The sequence below is a fragment of the Arachis stenosperma genome, chromosome 5, assembly GCF_014773155.1.
Source record: "Arachis stenosperma cultivar V10309 chromosome 5, arast.V10309.gnm1.PFL2, whole genome shotgun sequence".
NCBI classification, from domain to species: Eukaryota; Viridiplantae; Streptophyta; class Magnoliopsida; order Fabales; family Fabaceae; genus Arachis; species Arachis stenosperma.
Genome location: NC_080381.1, coordinates 95,175,979 through 95,202,624, shown reverse-complemented (window position 1 = coordinate 95,202,624; position 26,646 = coordinate 95,175,979). Strand labels below are relative to the sequence as shown.

At 37.4% G+C, this 26,646-nt stretch overlaps 1 non-coding gene across 1 annotated transcript; it reads left to right on the top strand.

Moving 5' to 3' along the window:
* The first annotated feature begins 16,941 nt into the window (after window positions 1-16,941).
* On the top strand, window positions 16,942-17,049 carry LOC130983495 (small nucleolar RNA R71). Its single transcript, XR_009087480.1, has one exon. It is a non-coding gene; the product is annotated as a small nucleolar RNA R71 (small nucleolar RNA).
* The last annotated feature ends 9,597 nt before the right edge of the window (window positions 17,050-26,646 follow it).

The following is a 26,646-nucleotide window of genomic DNA, read 5'->3' as shown; positions in this document are numbered from 1 at the left end:
GAGTCACAATTTAAAAAGGTTCACCCAGTTATGTGTCTGTGGCATGGATGTATCCGGTGGTAATACTGGAAAACAGAGTGCTTTGGGCCACGGCCAAGACTCATAAAGTAGTTGTGTTCAAGAATCATCATACTTAACTAGGAGAATCAATAACACTATCCGGATTCTGAGTTCCTATAGAAGCCAATCATTCTGAACGTCAAAGGATAAAGTGAGATGCCAAAACTGTTCAGAGGCAAAATGCTAAAAGCCTCACTCATCTAATTAATACTGATCTTCATGGATGATTTTAGAATTCATTGTATATCCTCTTCTTTTTATCCTATTTGATTTTCAGTTGCTTGGGGACAAGCAACAATTTAAGTTTGGTGTTGTGATGAGCGGATAATTTATACGCCTTTTGGCATTGTTTTTAGTATGTTTTAGTTAGTTTTTATTATATTTTTATTAGTTTTTAGTTAAAATTCACTTTTCTGGACTTTACTATGAGTTTGTGTGTTTTTCTGTGATTTCAAGTATTTTCTGGCTAAAATTGAGGGACTTGAGCAAAAATCTGATTCAGAGGCTGAAAAGGACTGCAAATGCTGTTAGATTCTGACCTCCCTGCACTCGAAGTAGATTTTTTGGAGATAAAGATACCCAATTGGCGCGCTCTTAATTGCGTTGAAAAGTAGACATTTAGGGCTTTCCAGCAATATATAATAGTCTATACTTTTTCCGAGATTTGATGGCCCCAAACAGGCGTTCCAAGTCAGCTTCAGAATTCCGGGTGTTAAACGCCGGAACTGGCACAAAAGTGGGAGTTAAACGCCCAAACTGGCACAAAAGCTGGCGTTTAACTCCAAGAAAAGTCTCTACACATGGAAGCTTCAATGCTCAGCCAAAGCACACACCAAGTGGGCCCGAAAGTGGATTTTTATGTTATTTACTCATTTCTGTAAACCCTAAGCTACTAGTTCTCTATAAATAAGAGCTTTTGCTATTGTATTTTCATCTTGGTTCTTCTGGTTCCCTCTCTGGGGCCGAAGCCAATGATCACCATTATCACTTATGTATTTTCAACGGTGGAGTTTCTACACACCATAGATTAAGGTGTGGAGCTCTGCTGTACCTCGAGTATTAATGCAATTACTATTGTTCATCCATTCAATTAAGCTAATTCTTGTTTTAAGATATTCATTTGCACCCAAGAACATGATGAATGTGATGATTATATGATGCTCATCATCATTCTCACTTATGAATGCGTGCCTGACAACCATTTCCGTTCTACATGCAAATAAGGCTTGAATGTTTATCTCTTGGATTCCTTAATCAGAATCTTCGTGGCATAAGCTAGAATCCATTGGCGGCCATTCTTGAGAATCCGGAAGGTCTAAACCTTGTCTGTGGTATTCTGAGTAGGATTCAGGGATTGAATGACTGTGACGAGCTTCAAACTCGCGATTGTGGGGCGTTAGTGACAGACACAAAAGAATCACTGGATTCTACTCCGACATGATCGAGAACCGACAGATGAATAGCCGTGCTGTGACAGAGTGCGTTGAACATTTTCACTGAGAGGACGGGACTGTAGCCATTGACAACGGTGATGCCTAACATACAGCTTGCCATGGAAAGGAGTAAGAAGGATTGGATGAAGACAGTAGGAAAGCAGAGAGACGGAAGGGACAAAGCATCTCCATACGCTTATCTGAAATTCTCACGAATGAATTACATAAGTATCTCTATCTTTATTTTATGTTTTATTTATCTTTTAATCATTAATCCTCCATAACCATTTGAATCCGCCTGACTGAGATTTACAAGATGACCATAGCCTACTTCATACCAACAATCTCCGTGGGATCGACCCTTACTCGCGTAAGGTTTATTACTTGGACAACCCAGTGCACTTGCTGGTTAGTTGTGCGAAGTTGTGATAAAGAGTTGAGATTGCAATTGAGCGTACCATGTTGATGGCACCATTGATGATCACAATTTTGTGCACCAAAAAACAAAAAGCAATGCTTTTACCACACCAAACTTAAAATATTTGCTCGTCCCTGAGCAAAAGAAGAAAGAAAGATGTGGAAGAAGAAGAAAATGGAAGAGATGGAGGGTGTATAGCGTTCGGCCAAGGGTAGAAGAAGGTGGTTGTAATGTGTGAGAATGAAGGAGTGGTATTTATAGGGAAAAAGGGGGGATAGTGGCCAAAAGGTTTGGGTGGGTTTGGGAGGGAAATGGTTTTGAATTTTGAAGGTGGGTGGGGGTTTTTGGGGAAGAGTTAAGGAAGTCATTAGTGAAAGGTATTTGGGGAAGGGATATGGGGTTGATTGGTGAAGGGTATTTGGGGAAGATTGTTGTGGAAAGGTGTGAAGAGGAGAGAGAATGAGTTTAGGTTGGTGAGGATCCTGTGGGGTCCACAGATCCTGAGGTGTCAAGGAATTCTCATCCCTGCTCTAACTCAGCGTACAAAACTCCTTAGAGTGCAATCCTGGCGTTTAAATGCCAGTCTGCTGCCTTGTTTTGGCGTTTAAACTCCAGCTTTCCTTCCTATTCTGGCGTATAAATGCCAGTTTGTTGCCCTGTTCTGGCGTTTAAACGCCCAGAAAGGTGCCAGATTGGGCATTTAAACGCCCATTTTGCTACCCTTACTGGTGTTTAAGCGCCAGTAAGTCCTTCCTCCAGGGTGTGCTATTTTCAATGCTATTTTTGATTTTTTTCTTTATTCTTGTAATTGTCTTTGTGACTTCACATAATCATCAACCTAAAAGAAAACAAAATAATATAGATAAAATTAAAATAAAATTGTGTTGCCTTCCAATAAGCGCTTCTTTAATGTCAATAGCTTGACAGTGAGCTCTCATGGAGTCTCACAGATGATCAGAGTATGGCTTAGATCTCTTAACACCAAACTTAGAGTTTGGCTGTGGCCTTCCAATACCAAACTTAGAGTTTGAATGTGAGGGCTCTGTTTGACTCTGTTTTAGGAGAAGCTCTTCATGCTTACTCTCCTGGTTACAGATGGAGAACCTTGAGTCTTTACAACAAGGCATTCTTCATTCACATGATGGATCAACTTTCCTCTGTCAACATCAATCACAGCTCTTGCTGTGGCTAGAAAGGGTCTTCCAAGGATGATGGATTCATCCTCATCCCTCATAGTGTCTAGGATTATGAAATCAGCAGGGAAGTAAAGGCCTTCAACCTTCACTAGCATGTCCTCTACTAGTCCATAAGCCTTTTTTCATAGATTTATCTGCCATCTCCAATGAGAATTGGGCGGCCTGTACCTCATAGATTCCTAATTTCTCCATTACAGAGAGTGGCATCATGTTTATCCCTGACCCCAGGTCACATAGAGCTTTTTCAAAGGTCATGGTGCCTATGGTACACGGTATTAAGAATTTACCAGGGTCCTGTTTCTTTTGAGGTAAATTTTGCTGAACCAATATATTCAGTTCATTGGTTAACAAGGGAGGCTCTTCCTCCCAAGTCTCATTACCAAACAACTTGGTATTCAGCTTGATAAATGCTCCTAAATATTGGGTAACTTGCCCTTCAACAATGTCTTTATCCTCTTCAGAAGATGAATAGTCATCAGAGCTCATGAATGGTAAAAGGAGGTCCAAGGGAATCTCTATAGTCTCTGTATGAGCCTCAGATTCTTTTGGTTCCTCATTAGGGTTTTTTGTACTGACCATTGGACGTTCCCTGAGGTCTTCCTCATTAGGATTCACGTCCTTCTCCTCTTTTAAGGTTTCGGCCATGTTGATTATATCAATGGCCTTGCACTCTCCTTTGGGATTCTCTTCTGTATTGCTTGGGAGAGTGCTAGGAGGAGTTTCAGTAACCCTTTTACTCAGCTGGCCCACTTGTGCCTCCAAATTTCTAATGGAGGATCTTGTTTCAGTCATGAAACTAAGAGTGGCCTTAGATAGATCAGAGACTATGTTTGCTAAGCTAGAAGGATTCTGCTCAGAATGCTCTGTCTGTTGCTGAGATGATGATGGGAAAGGTTTGCTATTGCTAAACCTGTTTCTTCCACCATTGTTACTATTGAAGCCTTGCTTCTGTTGATCCTTCTATGAAAAATTTGGATGATTTTTCCATGAAGGATTATAGGTGTTGCCAAAGGCTTCACATATGTAATTCACCTCTGCCATTGCAGGGTTCTCAGGATCATAAGCTTCTTCTTTAGAAGATGCTTCTTTAGTGCTGTTGGATGCATTTTGCAACCCATTCAGACTCTGAGAGATCATATTGACTTGTTGGGTCAATATTTTGTTCTGAGCCAGTATGGTATTTGATGAGCGGATATTTTATACGCTTTTTGGCGGTAATTTCTTGTAGTTTTTAGTATGTTTTAGTTAGTTTTTAGTATATTTTTATTAGTTTTTAGGCAACATTCATATTTCTGGACTTTACTATGAGTTTGTGTATTTTTCTATGATTTCAGGTATTTTCTGGCTGAAATTGAGGGAGCTGAGCAAAAATCTGATTCAGACTGAAAAAGGATTATTGATGTTGTTGGATTATGACCTCCCTGCACTCGGAATGGATTTTTTGGAGCTACAGGAGTTTAATTGGCGCGTTCTCAATTGGCTTAGAAAATAGACATCCAGGGCTTTCCAGCAGTATATAATAGTCCATGCTTTGCTCGAAGATAAATGACATAAACTGGCGTTTAACGCCAGTTCCATGTTCCATTCTGGCGTTAAACGTCAAAAACAGGTTGCAGCATGGAGTTAAACGCCCAAAACAGGTTATAACCTGACGTTTAACTCCAGAAACAGCCCAAGCACGTTAAAAGCTCAAGTCTCAGCCCCAACACATACCAAGTGGGCCCCAGAAGTGGATTTCTGCACTATCTATCTTAGTTTACTCATTTTCTGTAAACCAAGGTTACTAGTTTAGTATTTAAACAACTTTTAGAGATTTATTTTTGTACTCATGACATTTTTAGATCTGAACTTTGTATTTTTTGACGGCATGAGTCTCTAAACTCCATTGTTGGGGGTGAGGAGCTCTGCTGTGTCTCGATGAATTAATGCAATTATTTCTGTTTTTCATTGAAACATGCTTATTTCTATCTAAGATATTCATTCGCACTTCAATATGATGAATGTGATTATCCGTGACACTCATCACCATTTTCAACCTATAAATGCGTGCCTGACCACCACCTCCATTCTACATTAGATTGAATGAGTATCTCTTGGATTCCTTAATCAGAATCTTCGTGGTATAAGCTAGAATCCATTGGCAGCATTCTTGAGAATCTGGAAAGTCTAAACCTTGTCTGTGGTATTACGAGTAGGATTCAGGGATTGAATGACTGTGACGAGCTTCAAACTCACAAGGGTTGGGCGTAGTGACAGACGCAAAAGGATCAATGGATCTTATTCTAGCATGAGTGAGAACCGACAGATGATTAGCCATGCGGTGACAGCGCACCTGGACCATTTTCATTGAGAGGACGGATGGTAGCCATTGACAACGGTGATCCACCAATGCACAGCTTGCCATAGGAGGAACCTTGCGTGCGTGAAGAAGAAGACAGGAGGAAAGCAGACATTCAGAAGACAAAGCATCTCCAAAACTCCAAGATATTCTCCATTACTGCATAACAAGTATTATTTAATCCATGCTTTTTATTTACTACCAATCAAAACTGAGAATTATTATTATCCTGACTAAGAGTTACAAGATAACCATAGATTTCTTCAAGCCAACAATCTCTGTGGGATTCGACCTCTACTCACGTAAGGTATTACTTGGACGACCCAGTGCGCTTGTTGGTTAGTGGTACGAATTGTGAAAAGTGTGATTTACAATTTCATGCACCAAGTTTTTGGCGCCGTTGTCGGGGATTGTTTGAGTTTGAACAACTGACGGTGAAATTGTTGCTTAGATTAGGAAAATTTTTTCTTTTGGGTCAGAGTCTTTTATTTTCTTTTCAAAAATTTTTCGAAAAAAAAAATATATATTATTTTTCTTTATTAATTTTTAGCTTTTCTGTGAGTTTAGTGTCATGTTTTAAGTTTGGGGTCAATTGCATGCTTTTCTTTGTCTTTCAATTTTCGAATTGCATGTTCCTTGTTCTTCCTTGATCTTCAAATTTTTCTTGTTTGATCTTTGGTTTGTCTTGTTTTGTGTCTTTTCTTGTTTTTCTTGTCCATTTTCAAATTTTTAGTTTTCAAAAAAAAATTAGTTATTAAATACATTATTAAAACATGTTAAATTTATAGCTCAGTTGGCTGGAGAGTGGGCTTGTGTTCTTGGGAATTGGGTATCTTCCTTTTAAAACTTTTTCAAAAATAGTTTTTCTTTGATTAAATCCTGTGCCAAACTTTAAGTTTGGTGTTCTCTTGTTAATTTCTCTGTAGTTTTCAAAAATTTTATTTTGGTTTTCTAAAAATTTTAAGTTTGGTGTTCTTGTTGTTCTTGTGAGTCTTCAAAGTGTTCTTGAGTCTTCCGTGTGTTTTGATCTTAAAATTTTTAAGTTTGGTGTTCCTTGGTATTTTCCCTCCTAAATTCTCGAAAGCAAGGATTAGATCTAAAAATTTTAAGCCCTGTGTCTTTTGTGTGTTTTTCTCTTTTATCATAAAATTCAAAAATAAAAAAATATCTCTTCTAACTATTTTTAAGCAATTATTTCGAGATTTTTCATAAAAATTCAGATTTTAATTTCAAAATTTTTCAAATCATATCCTTTTAAGATTTTAAAATCATATCTTTTTCAAAAATATCCTAACCACTTTCTCTCTCCTCACTTTTTCGAAAATCTTCATAAAATATTTTCAATTTTTTTATTTTTTTTATTTTAGTTGTTATTTTATTTTATTTTATTATTTCAAAAAATTTTTTAACATAATAAAATAAATAAAATAAGTCCACGTCATCTCCCTTTCTCCATCATGGATCTAAGTGGAAATGAACAGTCCAGAAGGACTTTGAGGTCATATGCTAACCCCACTACTGCTTCATATGGGAGTAGTATCTGTATACCCTCCAACGGAGTCAGTAGTTTTGAGTTGAATCCTCAGCTCATTATCATGGTGCAGCAAAGTTGCCAGTATTCCGGTCTTTCACAGGAAGAACCTATAGAGTTTCTGGCACAGTTTTTACCAATTGCTGACACAGTACATGATAAGGATGTAGATCAGGATGTCTACAGATTATTACTGTTTCCATTTGCTGTAAAAGACCAAGCTAAGAGGTGGTTAAATAACCAACCTCACGCTAGCATAAGGACATGGAAATAGCTGTCAGAAAAATTCCTGAATCAATATTTTCCCCCAAAACAGATGACACATCTATGGCTGAACATCCAAGGCTTTAAACAAGGAGGTAATGAATCTCTTTATGATGCCTGGGTGAGATACAGAGAGATGCTAAAAAAATACCCCTTTGAAATGTTTTCAGAGTGGGTGTAGTTAGACATCTTCTACTATGGGCTTACAGAGAAAGCTCAGATGTCTTTGGACCACTCAGCTAGTGGATCTATACACATGAGAAAGACAATTGAAGAAGCTCAAGAGCTCATTGATACAGTTGCTAGAAATCAGCATCTGTACCTAAGTAGTGAACCTTCCATGAAAGAAGAGGCTAAAACAGTAACTGCTGAACTCAGTCCTGCAGAACAAGTTACTGAATTCAATCTGCAATTAGATTTTCTAACAAAACAGCTAGCCAAATTCAAGGAGATACTACAAGACACAAGAATGGCTAATATGAATATGGAAGTACAGCTGAAGCAAACAGAACATCAGTTATCAAAACAAATAACAGAAGAGTGCCAAGCAGTTCAATTAAGAAGTGGAAAGACATTAAATACCTCACCTCAAGGCAGCAGGAAGCCAAGATATGAACAAATGCTACCCATAATCCCTCTGAGGACAGTAAGAGCACAGAGAGGAATAATTCTAGCGTTCAAATGCCAGAAAAGGGTGAAGAGCTGGCGCTAAACGCCCAACCCATGCTCAGTTCTGGCGTTCAAACGCTAGAAACAAGTAAGGAGTTGATGCTGAACACCCAAATGAAGCTTAGTTCTGGCATTCAGACGCTAGAAATAAGTAAGGAGTTGGCATCTAATGCCACTCTAGTTTCCAACCCTGGCATTCAAACGCCAGTAATGGATCAGACACATACAAGTGCTGATAGCAACCCCTCTAAAAAGGCTTCTCCAACTACATCTGTAGAAAATAAACCTGCAGCAACTAAGGTTGGGGAATACAAAGCCAAAATGCCTTATCCTCAGAAACTTTGCCAAGCGAAACAGGATAAGCAATTTGCCCACTTTGCAGACTACCTCAGGATTCTTGAAATAAAGATTCCATTTGCAGAGGCACTTGAGCAAATACCCTCTTATGCTAAGTTCATGAAAGATATCTTAAGTCATAAGATGGATTGGAGAGAAACTGAAAAAGTTTACCTCACTGAAGAATGCAGTGCAGTCATTCTGAAAAGCTTACCAGAGAAGCTTAAAGATCCCAGAAGCTTCATGATGCCATGCACATTAGAGGGTACTTGTACCAAGACAGCTCTATGTGATCTTGGGGCAAGTATCAACCTAGTACCTGCATCCACTATCAGAAAGCTTGGCTTGGTAGAAGAAGTCAAACCAACCAGGATCTGTCTTCAACTTGCTGATGGCTCCATTAAATACCCATCAGGCATGATTGAGGATGTGATTGTCACAATTGGGCCATTTGCATTCCCCACTGATTTTGTAGTGCTGGAGATGGAGGAGCACAAGAGTGCAACTCTTATCCTAGGAAGACCTTTCCTAGCAACTAGACGAACCCTCATTGATGTCGAAAAATTGGAAGTGACCCTGAGAGTCAATGAGGATGAATTCAGGCTAAATGCTGTTGAAGCAATGAAGCATCCAGACACATCAAATGACTGCATGAGCGTTGATGTTATTGACTCCCTGGTAGAGGAGATCAATATGGTTGAGAGTCTCGAGTCAGAGCTAGAGAATATCTTTAAAGATGTTCAGCCTGATCTGGAGGAATCAGAGAAAATAATAGAACCTCTGAAAACCCATCAGGAAGAGGAGAAACCTCCTAAACCCGAGCTCAAACCATTACCACCATCCCTGAAATATGCATTTCTGGGAGAAGGTGACACTTTCTCTGTAATCATAAGCTCCGCTTTAAAACCATAAGAAGAGAAGGCACTAATTCAAGTGCTGAGGACACACAAGACAGCTCTTGGGTGGTCCATCAGTGATCTTAAGGGCATTAGTCTAGCAGATGCATGCACAAGATCCTATTGGAGGATGACACTAAGCCAATGGTTCAACCACAGAGGCGGCTGAATCCAGCCATGAAGGAGGTGGTGCAAAAGGAGGTCACTAAATTACTAGAGGTTGGGATTATTTATCTTATTTCTGATAACCCCTCGGTGAGCCCTGTCCAAGTCGTCCCTAAGAAGGGTGGCATGACAGTGGTTCATAATGAAAAAAATGAACTGGTTCCTACAAGAACAGTTACAGGGTGGCGTATGTGTATTGATTACAGAAGGCTCAATACAACCACCAGAAAGGATCATTTTCCTTTACCATTCATAGACCAGATGCTAGAAAGACTAGCAGGTCATGATTACTACTTCTTTCTGGATGGATATTCAGGATATAATCAAATTGTAGTATATCCCTAGGATCAAGAGAAAACAGCATTCACATGTTCATCTGGAGTGTTTGCTTACAGAAGGATGCCATTTGGTCTGTGTAATGCACCTTCAACCTTTCAAATGTGCATGCTTTCTATTTTCTCTGATATGGTGGAAAAATTTCTTGAAGTCTTTATGGATGACTTCTCAGTATTTGGAGACTCATTCAGCTCCTGTCTTGACCATCTGGCACTTGTTCTAAAAAGGTGCCAAGAGACTAACCTAGTTTTAAACTGGGAAAAATGTCACTTTATGATGACTGAAGGAATTGTCCTTGGGCACAAAATTTTGAACAAAGAAATAGAGATGGATCAAGCTAAGGTGGAGGTAATTGAAAAATTACCACCACCTGCCATTGTTAAGGCAATCAGAAGCTTTTCTAGGGCATGCAGAATTCTATAGGAGGTTTATAAAAGATTTTTCAAAAATTGCAAAACCCCTTAGTAATCTGCTAGCTGCTGACACGCCATTTATCTTTGGTAAGGAGTCTCTACAGGCATTTGAGACTCTGAAAGCTAAGCTGGTCACAGCACCAGTCATCTCTGCACCAGACTGGACATTACCATTTGAATTAATGTGTGATACTAGTGATCTTGCCATTGGTGCAGTGTTGGGACAGAGGCATGACAAGCTTCTGCACGTCATTTATTATGCCAGCCGTGTTCTAAATGATACGCAGAAGAACTACACAACCACAGAAAAGGAATTACTTGCAGTGGTTTATGCCATTAACAAGTTCAGATCCTATTTAGTAGGATCAAAAGTGATTGTGTACACTGACCATGCTGCTCTTAAGTATCTACTCACAAAGCAAGATTCAAAACCCCGACTCATAAGATGGGTGTTGCTTCTACAAGAGTTTGATATAGAAATAAGAGACAGAAAAGGGACAGAGAATCCAGTAGCAAATCACCTGTCCCGAATAGAACCAGTAGAAGGGGCGTCCCTCCCTCTTACTGAGATCTCTGAAACTTTTCTAGATGAGCAACTTTTTGCCATCCAGGAAGTACCATGGTTTATAGATATTGCAAACTACAAGGCTGTGAGATTTATACCCAAAGAGTATAGTAGGCCGCAATCAAAGTAATTGATCTCGGAAGCAAAGTACTATTTGTGGGATGAACCGTATCTCTTAAAGAGATGTGCAGACGGAATAATCCATTGATGTGTGCCTAAAAAAGAAGCACAGAAGATCCTCTAGCATTGCCATGGATCACAGTGTGGAGGACATTTTGGAAGTGAGTGAACAGCCACGAGAGTCCTCCAATGTGGCTTCTACTGGCCTACTCTCTATAAAGACTCCCAAGAGTTTGTACGTAATTGTGACAGTTGCCAAAGATCTGGCAATCTGCCTCATGGTTATGCCATGCCTCAACAAGGGATCTTGGAGATTGAGTTGTTTGATGTATGGGGTATTGACTTCATGGGGCCTTTCCTACCATCATACTCAAACACCTATATTCTGGTGGTAGTGGATTATATATCTAAATGGGTGGAGGCTATTGCAACACCCACTAATGATACTAAGACAGTGATGAAATTTCTCCAGAAATATATCTGCAGCAGATTTGGTGTCCCTAGAGTACTAATTAGTGATGGAGGCGCTCATTTCTGCAATAAACAGCTTTACTCCGCTATGGTTAGATATGGAGTCAGCCACAGGATGGCAACTCGATATCATCCACAGACAAATGGGCAAGCTGAAGTCTCTAATAGAGAACTTAAAAGAATCCTGGAACGTACTGTGATTAACCGTAGAAGGGATTGGGCAAGAAGCTTGGATGATGCTCTGTGCGCATACAGAATAGCATTCAAGACTCCTATAGGGACCTCTCCATACCAGCTTGTGTATGGAAAATCCTGTCAATTGCCAGTGGAACTGGAACACAAGGCGTACTGGGCAACCAGATTCCTTAACCTTGATGCCAAGTTAGCTGGAGAAAAACGATTGCTCCAGTTAAATGAGCTAGAGGAATTCAGACTAAATGCTTTCAAAAATGCAAAAATTTACAAAGAGAAAGCAAAACGATGGCATGATAAGAAGCTGTCATCCAGAGTCTTTGGGCCTGGGCAAAAAGTTCTGCTGTTTAACTCTAGGCTCAGATTATTCCCTGGAAAGTTGAAATCCCGGTGAAGAGAACCATATGTGATTACAGGTGTGTCACCATACGGATATGTAGAGCTTCAGGATAATGACTCTAACAAAAAATTCATTGTTAATGGGCAGAGAGTCAAACATTATCTTGAAAGCAATTTTGAGCAAGAATGCTCAAAACTGAGACTTGATTAAAGCTTAGTAATAGTCCAGCTAAAGACAATAAAGAAGCGCTTGCTGGGAGGTAGTCCAGCCATTAACAAAGCTTATTTGTTAATTAAATGATCATTTTATAGGTTCATATTAATTATCTTCAAGGTAAAATAGCAATTGCATGAGTTCACAGAGTTACAGAAGGATTCAGTGGATAAAACAGCAAAAAGAAGCTCACTGGTGCAAAAACGCCAGTAAAAGCTATTTTGGGCGTTAAACGCCCAAAAGAAGAATCTACTGGGCGTTTAACGCTAGTAGAGATAGCCATCTAGGCGTTAAACGCCAGAAAGAAGCAGCTTCTGGGCATTTAACGCCAGATTTACAGCATCCTGGGCGTTCAGAAAAATGGCCAGTGATAAAGGAGTTTCTGGCATTTAACGCCAGCTAGAAGCAACAGCTGGGCGTTAAACGCCCAGACCAAGCACCAACTGGGCGTTAAACGCCCAAAACATGCAGCAGTTGGGCGTTTAACGCCAGGATTGTGGAAGGGAGGAAGTTTTTGTTCCCAACTTGATTTTTTTTTTCAAATTTTCATGTTTCCATCCATAATTTCTTGCATAAACATATTACAAATCCTAATTTTTCAAATCCTTTTTTCAAAGATATCAAATGTATCTTAATTCTAAACATAAATTTTTTTTTAAATCCTCTTTAACTTCTTTTCAAATCTTTTTTCAAAACAAATCTATCTCTTTTCCCTCTCAAGTCATTTCAACTCATCAATATCTTTTTCAAAACAAATCTATCTTTTTCAAAATATCTTTCATATTATTCATACCTTTTAAATTTTAAAAGTGCATCTTTTTCCTATCATACTTATCTTTTACAAATCATATCTTCTATCATTTCTTCTTCCAAATTTTTAAAAACCCACCCCCTTCCCTTTAAATCCACGTTTGGCCTCACTCCTCTCCTCCACAATTCGAACTTGGCTCTCCCTCTATCCCTCTCCTTTCCTTTCTTTTGCTTGAGGATAAGCAAACCTCTATGTTTGGTGTGTTTATCCGTGATCACTAAACCAATACCCACTAAGATCATGGCTCCTAAGGGAAAACAAACCACTCCAAGAGGCAAGAAAGAGAATATTCCAAAACCACTTTGGAATCAAGGGAAGTTCTTAACCAAAGAACATTCAGACCATTACTACAAAATAATGGGTCTAAGTTCAGTGATCCCGGAAATTACATTCGATCTGAAAGAAGACGAATATCCAAAGATCCAAGAGCAAATTTGAAACAGGAGCTGGGAAATCCTAGCTAATCTTGAAACAAAGGTGGAAAGAAACATGGTTTAGGAATTCTACTCTAATCTGTGGCAAACAGCCAGGCAGAGAATAGCTGGAACCGCCTTCTATGACTATCGAACTCTGGTCAGAGGGAAGATTGTTCACCTCCACCCTAACAAAAGTAGAGAGATCTTCAAGCTGCCTCAACTGAAATATGACCCAGACTCCTTTAATAGGAGAATGATGAGAACAAATAAGGGCTTGAACGAAATTCTAGAGGACATATGCCTCCCTGGAACCAAGTGGACAACCAACACAAAGGGTGTCCTAAACCAACTCAAGAGAGGAGATCTCAAACCAGTCGCCAGAGGCTGGCTGGACTTCATTGAGCGTTCTATACTGCCCACTAGCAACCGCTTTGAAGTCACCATCAAAAGAGCAGTAATGATCCATTGCATTATGTTGGGAAAAGAAGTGGAAGTTCATCAGCTGATCTCTTGTGAACTTTACACAATTGCAAACAAGAACTCCAAAGATGCCAAATTGGCTTATCCAAGCTTAATCTCTATGCTATGTAAAGATGCTGGGGTAACGATGGGAGTAAATGAGTATATCTCAGTTGAGCAACCAATCACCAAAATGTCAATGGAAGGACAATAAGTGCAGGACGACCCCATCAAGAGGAAAGCACGGGAGTTCCTCCCAGAAATCCCTCAAATTGAATACTGGGAGCGTCTTGAAGCATCTGTTACCATGTTGCAAGAAGCTATGGACCAACTAAAGGAAGAACAGAAAAATCAAAATAGCTTGCTTTGCAAACTGCTTAGGGAACAAGAAGAGCAATGGCGTGAACTGAAGCAACTGAAGCGTCAGAAGCTATCTCTTGAAGGGCCAAGCACCCCACAGACTAAAGGAGCATCCACCTTCCAAAGTAAAGGTTGTTGAGTCCTAATCTTTGCCTTAACTCTGTGATAATTGTTCTTATTAGGAATTTACCTTATAAGTTATATATGAGTAGTAGTAATTAGTATCTTTATATTGATTTTATCTCCAATTAAGATATAATTTATTTTTATCATCATCATCAAACATAAATAAAATAGCAGATTTTTTTAGAATAAGGAGGCAATATTTTTTCGAGTTTTTAACAAGGAAAATTCTAATTATTTATATGTGGTGGCAATACTTTTTGTCTTCTGAAAATGAATGCTTGAACAGTGCATATTTTTTATATTGAATTTTATGAATGTTAAAATTGTTGGCTCTTGAAAGAATGATGAACAAGAGAAATGTTATTGATGATCTGAAAAATCATGAAATTGATTCTTGAAGCAAGAAAAAGCAGTGAAAAAAAAGAGAAGAGAATGAGCAGTAGAAAAAGCCAATAACCCTTTAAACCAAAAGGCAAGGGCGAAAAAGGATCCAAGGCTTTGAGCATCAATGGAGAGGAGGGCCTAAAGGAATAAAATCCTAGCCTAAGCGGCTAAATCAAGCTGTCCCTAACCATGTGCTTGTGTCATGAAGGTCCAGGTAAAAAGCTTGAGACTGAGTGGTTAAAGTCGTGATCCAAAGCAAAAGAGTGTGCTTAAGGACTCTGGACACCTCTAATTGGGGACTTTAGCAAAGCTAAGTCACAATCTAAAAAGGTTCACCCAGTTATATGTCCGTGGCATTTATGTAACCGGTGGTAATACTGGAAAACAAAGTGCTTAGGGCCACGGTCAAGACTCATAAAGTAGCTGTGTTCAAGAATCAACATACTAAACTAGGAGAATCAATAATACTATCTGAATTCTGAGTTCCTATGGATGCCAATCATTTTGAATTTCAAAGGATAAAGTGAGATGCCAAAACTGTTCAGAAGCGAAAAGCTACTAGTCCCGCTCATCTAATTAGAATATGAGCTTCACTTAAAACTCTGAGATATTATTGCTTCTTGATTTATTTTTATCCTATTTTATTTATCTAGTTGCTTGGGGACAAGCAATCGTTTAAGTTTGGTGTTGTGATGAGCGGATATGTTATACGCTTTTTGGGGGTAATTTCATGTAGTTTTTAGTATGTTTTAGTTAGTTTTTAGTATATTTTTATTAGTTTTTAGGAAAAATTCATATTTCTAGACTTTACTATGAGTTTGTGTGTTTTTCTATGATTTCAGGCATTTTCTGGCTGAAATTGAGGGAGCTGAGCAAAAATCTGATTCAGGCTGAAAAAGGACTGCTGATGCTATTGGATTCTGACCTCCCTGCACTCGGAATAGATGTTTTGGAGCTACAAGAGTCCAATTGGCGCGCTCTTAATTGGGTTGGAAAGTAGACATCCTGGGCTTTCCAACAATATATAATAGTCCATACTTTTCTCGAAGATAAATGACGTAAAATGGCGTTTAACGCCAGTTTCATGATCCATTCTGGCATTAAACGCCAAAAACAGGTTGCAGCATGGAGTTAAACGCCCAAAATAGGTTACAACCTGATGTTTAACTACATAAATAGCCCAAGCACGTGAAAAGCTCAAGTCTCAGCCCCATCACACACCAAGTGGGCCCTAGAAGTGGATTTCTGCACAATCTATCTTAGTTTACTCATTTTCTATAAACCTAGGTTACTAGTTTAGTATTTAAACAACTTTTAGAGATTTATTTTTGTACCTCATGACATTTTTAGATCTGAACTTTGTATTTTTTGACGGCATGAGTCTCTAAACTCCATTGTTGGGGGTGAGGAGCTCTGCTATGTCTCGATGAATTAATTCAATTATTTATGTTTTTCATTCAAACACGTTTGTTTCTATCTAAGATATTCATTTGCACTTCAACCATTCTCAACCTATGAACACGTGCCTAACAACCACCTCCGTTCTACATTAGATTGAATGAGTATTTTTTGGATTCCTTAATCAGAATCTTTGTGGTATAAGCTAGAATCCATTGGCAGCATTCTTGAGAATCCGAAAAGTCTAAACCTTGTCTGTGGTATTCCGAGTAGGATTCAGGAATTGAATGACTGTGACGAGCTTCAAACTCACAAGGGTTGGCATAGTGACAGACGCAAAAGGATCAATGGATCCTATTCCAGCATGAGTGAGAACCGACAGATGATTTGTCGTGCGGTGACAGCGCACCTGGACCATTTTAACTGAGAGGACGGATGGTAGCCATTGACAACGGTGATTCTCCAACACACAGCTTGCCATAGGAGGAACCTTGTGTGCATGAAAAAGAAGACAGGAGGAAAGCAGAGATTCAGAAGACAAAGCATCTCCAAAATTCCAACATATTCTCTATTACTGCATAACAAGTATTATTTAATCCATGCTTTTTATTTACTACCAATCAAAACTGAGAATTATTATTATCCTGACTAAGAATTACAAGATAACCATAGATTGCTTCAAGCCAACAATCTCCGTAGGATTCGACCTTTACTCACGTAAGGTATTACTTGGATGACCTAGTGCACTTGCTGGTTAGTGGTACAAATTGTGAAAAGTGTGATTTACAATTTCGTGCACCAGTATTCAGAGCTTCAATTTCAAGAACTCCTCTCTTTTGAGGCGTCCCATTATTCACAGGATTTCTCTCAGAGGTATACATGAACTGGTTATTTGCAACCATCTCAATGAGTTCTTGAGCTTCTGCAGGCATTTTCTTTAGGTGAATGGATCCACCTGCAGAGTGGTCCAGTGACATCTTGGAAAAATTAGATAGACCATCATAGAATATATCTAAGGTGGTCCATTCTGAAAGCATGTCAGAAGGACACTTTTTGGTCAGCTGCTTGTATCTTTCCCATGCTTCATAGAGGGATTCACCATCTTTTTGTCTGAAGGTCTGAACATACACTCTAAGCTTGCTTAGTTTTTGAGAAGGAAAGAACTTGGCCAAGAAGGCTGTGACCAGCTTATCCCAAGAGTCCAGGCTATCTCTGGGTTGTGAGTCCAACCATGTTCTAGCTTTTCTCTTACAGCAAAAGGGAAAAGCATAAGCTTGTAGACCTCAGAATCAACTGAATTGGTCTTAACAGTATCACAGATCTGTAAGAACTCAGTTAAAAACTGATAAGGGTCTTTTGATGGAATTCCATGAAACTTGCAGTTCTGTTGTAGTAGAGAAACTAATTGAGGCTTTAGCTCAAAATTGTTTGCTCCTGTGGCAAGGATTGAGATGCTTCTTCCATAGAAGTTGGAAGTTGGTGTAGTAAAATCACCAAGCATCTTCCTTGCATTGTTGTTTAGTTCAGCCATAATTGTTTCTTTTGCTGCTTCCTTTTCGAAAATTTCAGCGAGGTCCTCTTCAGAGTTTTGTGCTTTAGCTGCTCTTAGCTTCCTCTTCAAAGTCCTTTCAGGTTCAGGATCAGCTTCAACAAGTATGCCTTTATCTTTGTTCCTGCTCATATGAAAGAGAAGAAAACAAAGAAAATATGGAATCCTCTATGTCACAGTATAGAGATCCCTCGAGGTGTCAGAGGAAAATAAGAATAGAAGAAGGAGGTAGGTAAAATTTCGAACACACAAAGAGAGATGGAGTTCGAATTGACAATGGAGGAGGAATGTTAGAGTTTAAGTAGAAAAAGATGAGAGAGGGTGGAGATTTTCGAAAAATTTAATAACTGAAAAAAACATGAAAATTTAAATTAATTTTGAAAAATTGGTTGTGGTTTTCGAAAATTGAAGTAAAAAAATTGGTTAGGTGATTTTGAAAAAGATAAGAAATAAATTTGAAAAGGATAAGAAGTTAGAAAAAGATATGATTTTTAAAATTTAAAAAAAGAAGTGATTTTGAAAAAGATATGATTTAAAAAGATATGATTGAAAAGATAAAATTAAAAAGATTTAATTTTTAAAATTAATAACTTGATTGACAAGAAACTAAAAGATATGATTCTAAATTTCAAATTTTGAACCTTTCTTAACAAGAAAGTAACAAACTTGAAACTTTTGAATCAAGATTTTTGAAAATTTTGAAAGAAAAATAAACAAGATTTGATTTTTTTGAAAAAGATATGATTGAAAAGATATGATTTTCAAAAAGATATGATTGAAAATATTTAATTTGAGAAAGATTTGATTTTGAAAAATTTTGAAGATTTGAAAAAGATTTGATTTGAAAACAAGATTCCTCTTCTTGTGTCATCCTGACGTTAAACGCCCAGGAGCTGCATGTTTTGGGTGTTTAACGCCCAATTGCTGCATGGTTTGGGTGTTTATACCTGGCTGGGCATTTAAACGCCAGTTTTCCTTCTTCACTGGGCGTTTTGAACGCCCAGCTTTTTCTCTGTAATTCCTCTGCTTTATGTTCTTGGATCTTCATTTTGCTAAATCCTTTATTTAAGAAGATATGTTTTCAATTTTGAAAAATAACAAAATGAGTCAAAACATATAATTCTTAGATCAAAACACAAGATATATGCAAGAACATTATGAACGTAAAGATGAACACCAAGAACAATCTTGAAGATCAAGATGAACATCAAGAACTTTGTTTTCTTAATGAAAGAAAACATGGAGGACACCAAACTTAGAACTTTCTCATGTTTGGGCCATATGAATGCGAGAATGCATATGTAGAACATCATGCAGTGCAAAACAATAAATCATGAAGATCAAACAAGGCAATTCATCAAGAACGACTTAAAGATCATCAAGAACACAATGCATGTGTTTCGAAAATTGCAAGACAATTAAAATCATGCAATTGACACCAAACTTAAAATTTGGCCCTAGATTCAAATAAGAACCATGAAATATTTTTGAGTTTTTATGATTTTATTAATTTTTTTGGATTTTTTGAAAATTATTTTAAAAAGAACGAAAAAGAAGAAAAAATTTTGAAATATTTTTGAAAACTTTTTTGAAAAGAAAATAAAAATTACCTAATCTGAGCAACAAGATGAACCGTCAGTTGTCCAAACTCGAACAATCCCTGGCAACGGCGCCAAAAACTTGGTGCACGAAATTGTGATCATCAACAATGGCGCCAAAGACTTGGTGCTCTCAAACGTGAATCACATTTTGTCACAACTTCGCACAACTAACCAGCAAGTGCACTGGGTCGTCCAAGTAATAAATCTTACGTGAGTATGGGTCGATCCCACGGAGATTGCCGGCTTGAAGCAAGCTATGGTCACCTTGTAAACCTCAGTCAGGCAGATTCAAATGGTTATGGAGTTTTAATAAATAAAAAGATAAATAAAACATAAAGTAAAGATAGAGATACTTATATAATTCATTGGTGAGAATTTCAGATAAGCGTATGGAGATGCTTCATCCCTCTTGAATCTCTGCTTTCCTACTGCATTCATCCAATCCTTCATACTCCTTTCCATGGCAAGCTGTATGTTAGGTTTCACCGGCGTCAATGGCTACCTCCCGTCCTCTCAGTGAAAATGGTCCAAATGCGCTGTCACTGCACGGCTAATCATCTGTCGGTTCTTGATCATGTTGGAATAGAATCCAGTGATCCTTTTGCGTCTGTCACTACACCCAACACTCGCGACTTTGAAGCTAGTCATAGTCATCCCTTCCCAGATCCTACTCGGAATACCACAGACAAGGTTTAGACTTTTCGGATCTCAGGAATGGCCGCCAATAATTCTAGCTTATACCACGAAGACTCCGATCTTTCGGATTGGAGGCAAAGAGATAGACGCTCGATCTAAGGTAAAACGGAAGTGGTTGTCAGGCACGCGTTCATGAGTGAGAATAATGATGAGTGTCACGGATCATCACATTCATCAGGTTGAAGTGCAAGCGAATATCTTAGAATAAGAATAAGCATGAATTGAATAGAAGAATAATAGTACTTTGCATTAATACTCGAGGAACAGTAAAGCTCCACACCTTAATCTATAGTGTGTAGAAACTCTATCGTTGAAAATACATAAGTGAAAATAGGGTAGGCATGACCGAGTTGCCATCCCCAATGTCTAAGGACTAAAAATGATCCAATGATTCCAAGATTCCAAAGATGAAAGTACAATAGTAAAAGGTCCTATTTATAATGAAACTAGCTACCAGGGTTTACAGAAACAGGTAAATGATGCAGAAATCCACTTCCGGGCCTACTTGGTGTGTGCTTGGGCTGAGCATTGAGCTTTACACGTGTAGAGGTCTTCCTTGGAGTTAAACATCAGCTTTGGTGCCAGTTTGGGCGTTTAACTCCAACTTTTATGCCAGTTCTGGCGTTTTGACGCCAGAAAAGGGCAGAGAGATGGCGTCTTGAGGACATTTTACGTCATCAAAACTCACACAAAGTGCAGACTATTATATATTACTGGAAAGCCCTGGATGTCTAGTTTTCAATGCAATTCAGAGCGCGCCATTAGGAATTTTGTAGCTCCAGAAAATCCACTTCGAGTGCAGAGAGGTCAGAATCCAACAGCATCAGCAGTCCTTTGTCAGCCTCTGAATCAGATTTTTGCTCAGGTCCCTCAATTTCAGCCAGAAAATACTTGAAATCACAGAAAAACACACAAACTCATAGTAAAGTCCAGAAATATGAATTTTGCTTAAAAAGTGATAAAAATATACTAAAAACTAACTAAATCATACTAAAAACTATATAAAAACAATGCCAAAAAGCGTATAAATTATCCACTTGTCACTTATCAATAATAGTAATCACTAGAAAATATATATCCAGAGCAAAGTAGAAATTCATATAAAAATTAGCAAGATGTATCGGGATAAAAAAAATCAATTAAGATAGTTTGATAATGTACTAGAAAGAAGTAATTGTGGCCTTCTTCAATCAAAATGTCATTTAACATATAAGGAGTCTTCTTCAATCAAATAATAAAGCGTTGCTACTAAAAGACACACACTGCTAGAATACTGTGGCCTCTTCTTTATTAAAATATCTAGAACAAAGGACAAGAAACTGATGACATGTCATCTTAAGCTATTTTTAGAGTTTGTTTTCATATGTTATTAGGTGTTCTTGGATTTTAATCAAATTTCTTATATTTTCTAATGAATTTTAATAACTCATCAAAATATTTGAAGTTGTGTTAGTATTATTGTGTTTTCAAGTATTTTTGACTCAAAATAATCAAGAATTAAGGACTTTTTTAGCAAGAAAACATAAAATCAGTCCAAAGACGGTTCAACCAGGTCCAAAACCCATAAGCCAGAGGTCCATACCCACAAGCCCGAAGTCCATGCCCTCAAGCCCGGCATGCACCCTTTGATTCACTACAAGCCCACGTGTATGTCCACAAGCTCGGCGTGCATGCTCAATTCCATCATAAGCCTACCGTGTAATGTCCCTAGGAGGTGCAATTGGGCCACACGACCAAATTCTCCCCTACAATTCCGGCATGGATAACAACAAACTCCTAGGATTCAATTCTTCAACACTTGACAAGACCCAAATTCAGTTATCAAATCATTAGATTAGATTAGTTATGATTAATCACTTCTAGAAAGATAAAATATTTTATTGTTAAAATTTACTTCTAGATTAGATTTTAAATTATTGTTTTGATATGAATTTGAAAATAGGAAGTTAGCTATCTTATCTTTCTGAGAAATAAGATTAGAGTTAGAATTTGGATTCTATAAGTTACGATAAATAAGTGAACTTTGTTTATAGAGAGGATATTCAGTTCCTTTGCATAGTTACTTTTCATTATTGTTTTTCATTCCTCCGTGAGTATCTATTCCCTTTGTCAAAGGGTTATGAGATATTTTTATGTTCTCTATAGATTATTAATCTAAGTTTTATTTTATTTTGAAGTATTGCATTGATATGTTTCATGATTGAGTTATTCATTCTTCATTCTTTTAAGGATTAGTAGTATCTAAAGGTATGTTAATCCCATTTTGAATTCTCTTATTATTTTGGAAAATTTAATATCTGAATTATAACTTGAAAACTCTTTCACATGGATTTTTGAATTCGACAAGGGATAGTGTTTCAACAAGTATGCGACACCACATAATTTTCAATCCCTCTAACTTGAATAACTGACATATAATTCGGATTAGAATCACTTTTGAAAATTATGCTTTCTTATAATATTCAATTGGACAGGACTAGCTTAAATACGTGACATATAATTGGACCTAAGGACTATATTTGAATCTTATTAGAAACTAAATAAGTTTTGTGCTTAACCTCTTCAATGTATTGGCTGACCAAGTAATTGGCGATTGACTAATTAAAGAGAAGCTGAGAAGCTAAGGAATTGAAAATCAATTAATTAAGATTTGTCGTAAAAAGATCTTTACGTGCTTCAAGATAGATAAACAAGGATTGATTCTCCTAGAACTTAGACACCTTCGAAGCCCTTGACTCTTGCCATCATTGTCTTCTCTCAATCAACATTCAAGTTCACTGTCCCTAAAGCATTCAAGCACTCAAGGTCCCAAGCAAGACATAATCTTGCCCTCGTCAATCTAGGTTTTGTTGATCTAATTAGGTATTCAATCCGCTATTCGCTTGCACAGTCCTTTAATCCTAATAGGAATGATATCCACTCACTGTTGTATTACTTGAATGATCCGGTGCATTTTTCGGTATCCGTGAGCTCTAATTTTCTCTCATCAAGTTTTTAGCACCGTTGCCGGGATTGATTGAGATTGACAACATACGTCTGGTTAAATCCTAACTTAGATTTTGTTTATTTTAATTTCTTTTATTTAATGTTTATTTTCTTTTATTTTCTTTTCTTTTATTTTATTTTATGTTCTTTTTACTTTTTTATCTTGTTTAAATTCTTCTCTTCTTTCTTTATTCTTTCTTTTACTCCACAAGGTGCGTTTGATCTTTTCTTGTTTGTTTATGCGAGAAATAATGGAATCAATTGCTATGGACATAATCCTAGCAGACAATAAACTCTTGCACCAACAACTCACGTCTCTCACAAGACTAGTGGAACAAACACAATGTAAGCCACTGGAAAAAATCGTACAAGCCAAGAAATCACTCATCTTTCCTTGAATGGAAAAATTATTCAAATTTTGATTAGGGGAGTCAAGGATAGGATATTTCAACGTACCATATCAACAACAATAAATTTTAATATTGAATATCAATTCCTCCAAGAACCATCACCTCTTAAACTTGTGGAAGAACCATCTCAATTTACTAACGAATTTACGGAACAAACACAAAACTTCATATAAGAAGCAAGAGAAAATTTTAAAAATTAAGAAACTTTAATGAAGAATTTAAAGGTTCAATTGGGATAAATTGTCAAGCAACTGACAGAAAAATAAAAATCTACGGAGGAATGCAAGGCAATTAATACAAAAGGTCCATATCTTAGTAAATCAGAAGAAATCATGGAGAGTAATTTGGCTAATCCATTAAGCTAAGAAGTGCCCAATAAAATGGCTCTAACTCATATGCCATAACAACCCAAGGAAAAAAAAAGAAAAGAATTCAGCAGATACTTGTTCAACAGAGAAGACATTTTCAAACAACACCAAGGGAATAATAAGCCCTACCATGTGCATTCAAAAAATCTCATTGGAAGAAGATTCTAAATCTGTAGTGCAAACACAAAGATGGCTTAACTCAACAATGAAGGAAGTTGTTCACAAAGAGGTACTAAGGATGTGGGAGGCAATCTAGTTAGTGAGTATCATTTTCTTCTCTTTTCCATTTAAGTATTTTCTTTTAATGAGGTAAATACTGATGACTTACATCATCTACCCTTTGTCTTGCATAAAAAGGACCATAAAAGAGGCATAATCTCATTTGATCATTGCAATTCATGCCTTAATTGATGAATATCATAGTACATTACTTTGAAATGAGTTTGTGCTGGATTTCAGGCGGAGAAGACATCAAAAATGGGAAAGAAAACAACAAAACAAGTGGGGCGTGTGAAGCAGGTGTGTCACTTGGAACAAACGCCACAAAAATATGTTGGCGTGGCTGACGTTAGAACTTTTGCGTGGTCTAGAAAATTGCGGATAAATCCTCGTTGCAAGTATAGTTTCTAAACCTTCAAAAGTCCTTTCATACAAACGTTTTGGTTGTCACAAGTAACAAACCCCTTTAAAATTGATAACCGAGTATTTAAACCTCGGGTCGTCTTCTCAAGGAATTGCAGGGAGGTATGTTCTTATTATTGGCTATGAAAAAGGTAAAATTGGGGTTTTGGAAGTAAGGTGCGAATATATTATATGATAAGTAAAATAAAATAATAATAGCTGTAAAATAAACCTTTGGCAAGGTATAAGAACTGGAGTTCCTTTCCTAGTTATCCTTATCAATTGTGATGAGAATTGGATTTTTCTCCCACTTTGTTAACCTCTAACTATGAAGGTAAGTTAAGTGGATGAATTCCAATTTTCAATCAACAATGAGTTTCATAACTCTAGAGTCACCAATTATTTAACCAAAGCCAAAAGGAAAGAAAAATGAAACTGTTGGAATAAAAATGCCTTCAGATGGGAAGCAATAATCATGTAATTAAAAGAAAGCAATAATAACTGAAATATCTCAAATAATATTAATTCAAAGAAAATCATAACATGAAAGAGTTCATAAATTTAATTGGAAAAATAAATAAAAATAAAGAACCTGGGATTGAGAGTCACTCCTAAAACTAAGAGAAATCCTAAATCCTAAGAGAGAGAGGAGAGAACCCCTCTCAAAACTAATCTAAATCATGAGAAGTGAATTATGAGTGAATCCCCCTATGAATGGATGCATTCCTCCACTTTATAGCCTCTAATCTGTGCCCTCTGGACTTGGATTTGGGCCAAAAAGGGCCACAGAACTCGTTATGAGCATTTTCTGCAATTTCTGGTGCGTGGCCTCTGTCACGCGTTCGCGTGGGTCACGCGGTCGCGTCATTCGGAACTTTTCCTTGCCACGCGATCGCGTCAGTCATGCGACCGCGTCATGTGCGTTCTACTTAAGGCGCGCGGTCGCGTCAGTCATGCGGCCGCGTTGCTGCTGATTCGTGCTTGGCACGCGATCGCGTCGTCCATGCGATCGCGTGGGTACCAGTTTCCTTAAAGCTCCGTTTTGCTTCCTCCTTTCCTTTTAGTATGTTTCCTTTTTCATCCTTTAAGTCATTCTGCCTTAGAAAATCTGAAACTACTCAACACACTAATCACGGCATCGAATGGAAATAAGAGAGGATTAATAATAAGCAAATATAAGTCCAAAGAAACATGTTTTCAATCAAAGCACATAATTAGGAAGGCAAATGTAAAACATGCAAATAGTATGAATAAGTGGGTAAAGAGTTAATAAAATCCACTCAATTGAGCACAAGATAAACCATAAAATAGTGGTTTATCAACTTCCCCACACTTAAACAAAAGCATGTCCTCATGCTAAGCTCAAGAGAAACTATAAAGGAATGAAGAGGAATGGTAGAATGCATGAGATGCAACCTATGAATGCAACTAAATGAAAAATGTTTCTACTTACTTGGTTAAAACCAAATAAATCCCTAAGAATAAATATGAACTGGATTTCACTAATTCAAATCATAAAAATGAAGTACAAATAGACTTGTAGAAGAAAATAGCTCATGAAAGCCGGGAACAAAGAATCGAGCATCAAACCCTCACTTAGTAGTGTATATCACTCTAATCACTTAAGTATTTTAGGTTCGATTCTCTCAATTCTCTACTAACCTTGCTTTCTAAGGCTTGTTCTTCATCTAACAATCAACATAAATTTAATGCATAAATACACATATCAAGAGGTCTTTTAAGGGTTGTAATGGGGTTAGGGTCAAGGTAGGATTGTATTTGGCCAAGTGGACTAAAATCTGAATCCTTAATTAACTTAAACTTTCCCACCTAACTTAAACAATCCATGTAATCATAATACAACACCTAACCATCCATTAACCATGTTTTCCACATATTCATGCATTCTAATTTCAAGTATAACTCATATGCATTGCTTTCACCGCTTACTTTGGGGCATTTTGTCCCCTTTCACTTATTTTGCTCTTTTTTTTATATATATTATTTTTTTCTTTTGTTTTTCTCAATGCATATGATTAATTTATTGAATGCATGAACATGTCCTAAACATTTCTTTCACATTTTCAGAAAATTCTAACATACTCAATTCTCAAACCAGATGTTTCCAAACCCACTCTTCCCCACACTTAATTCATAAGCATTCTCATTAATCTAAGCTAACCAAGGATTCAAATGAAGGACATTATTGTTTTTCGCTTAGAGTTAATGATGTGCTAAAGTAAAGAATAAAGGGGTAAAATAGGCTCAACATTGGTTTGCAAGGGATAATGAAAGGTAAGGCCATATGGGTGTGTAAGCTCAGTGAAACAAAGGCCTCAATCATGTAAGTGCATGCATACATCAAATAAATGGAAATATAGAATTAAGCAAGACAAAGATCACAGTTTTAGAGAGAACAACACACACCAAAAATAAAATTATTGGTTGGTAAAGTGCAACCAATCAAATAGGCTCAAAATCTCACTGGTTTTGTGTTCGAGCTCTA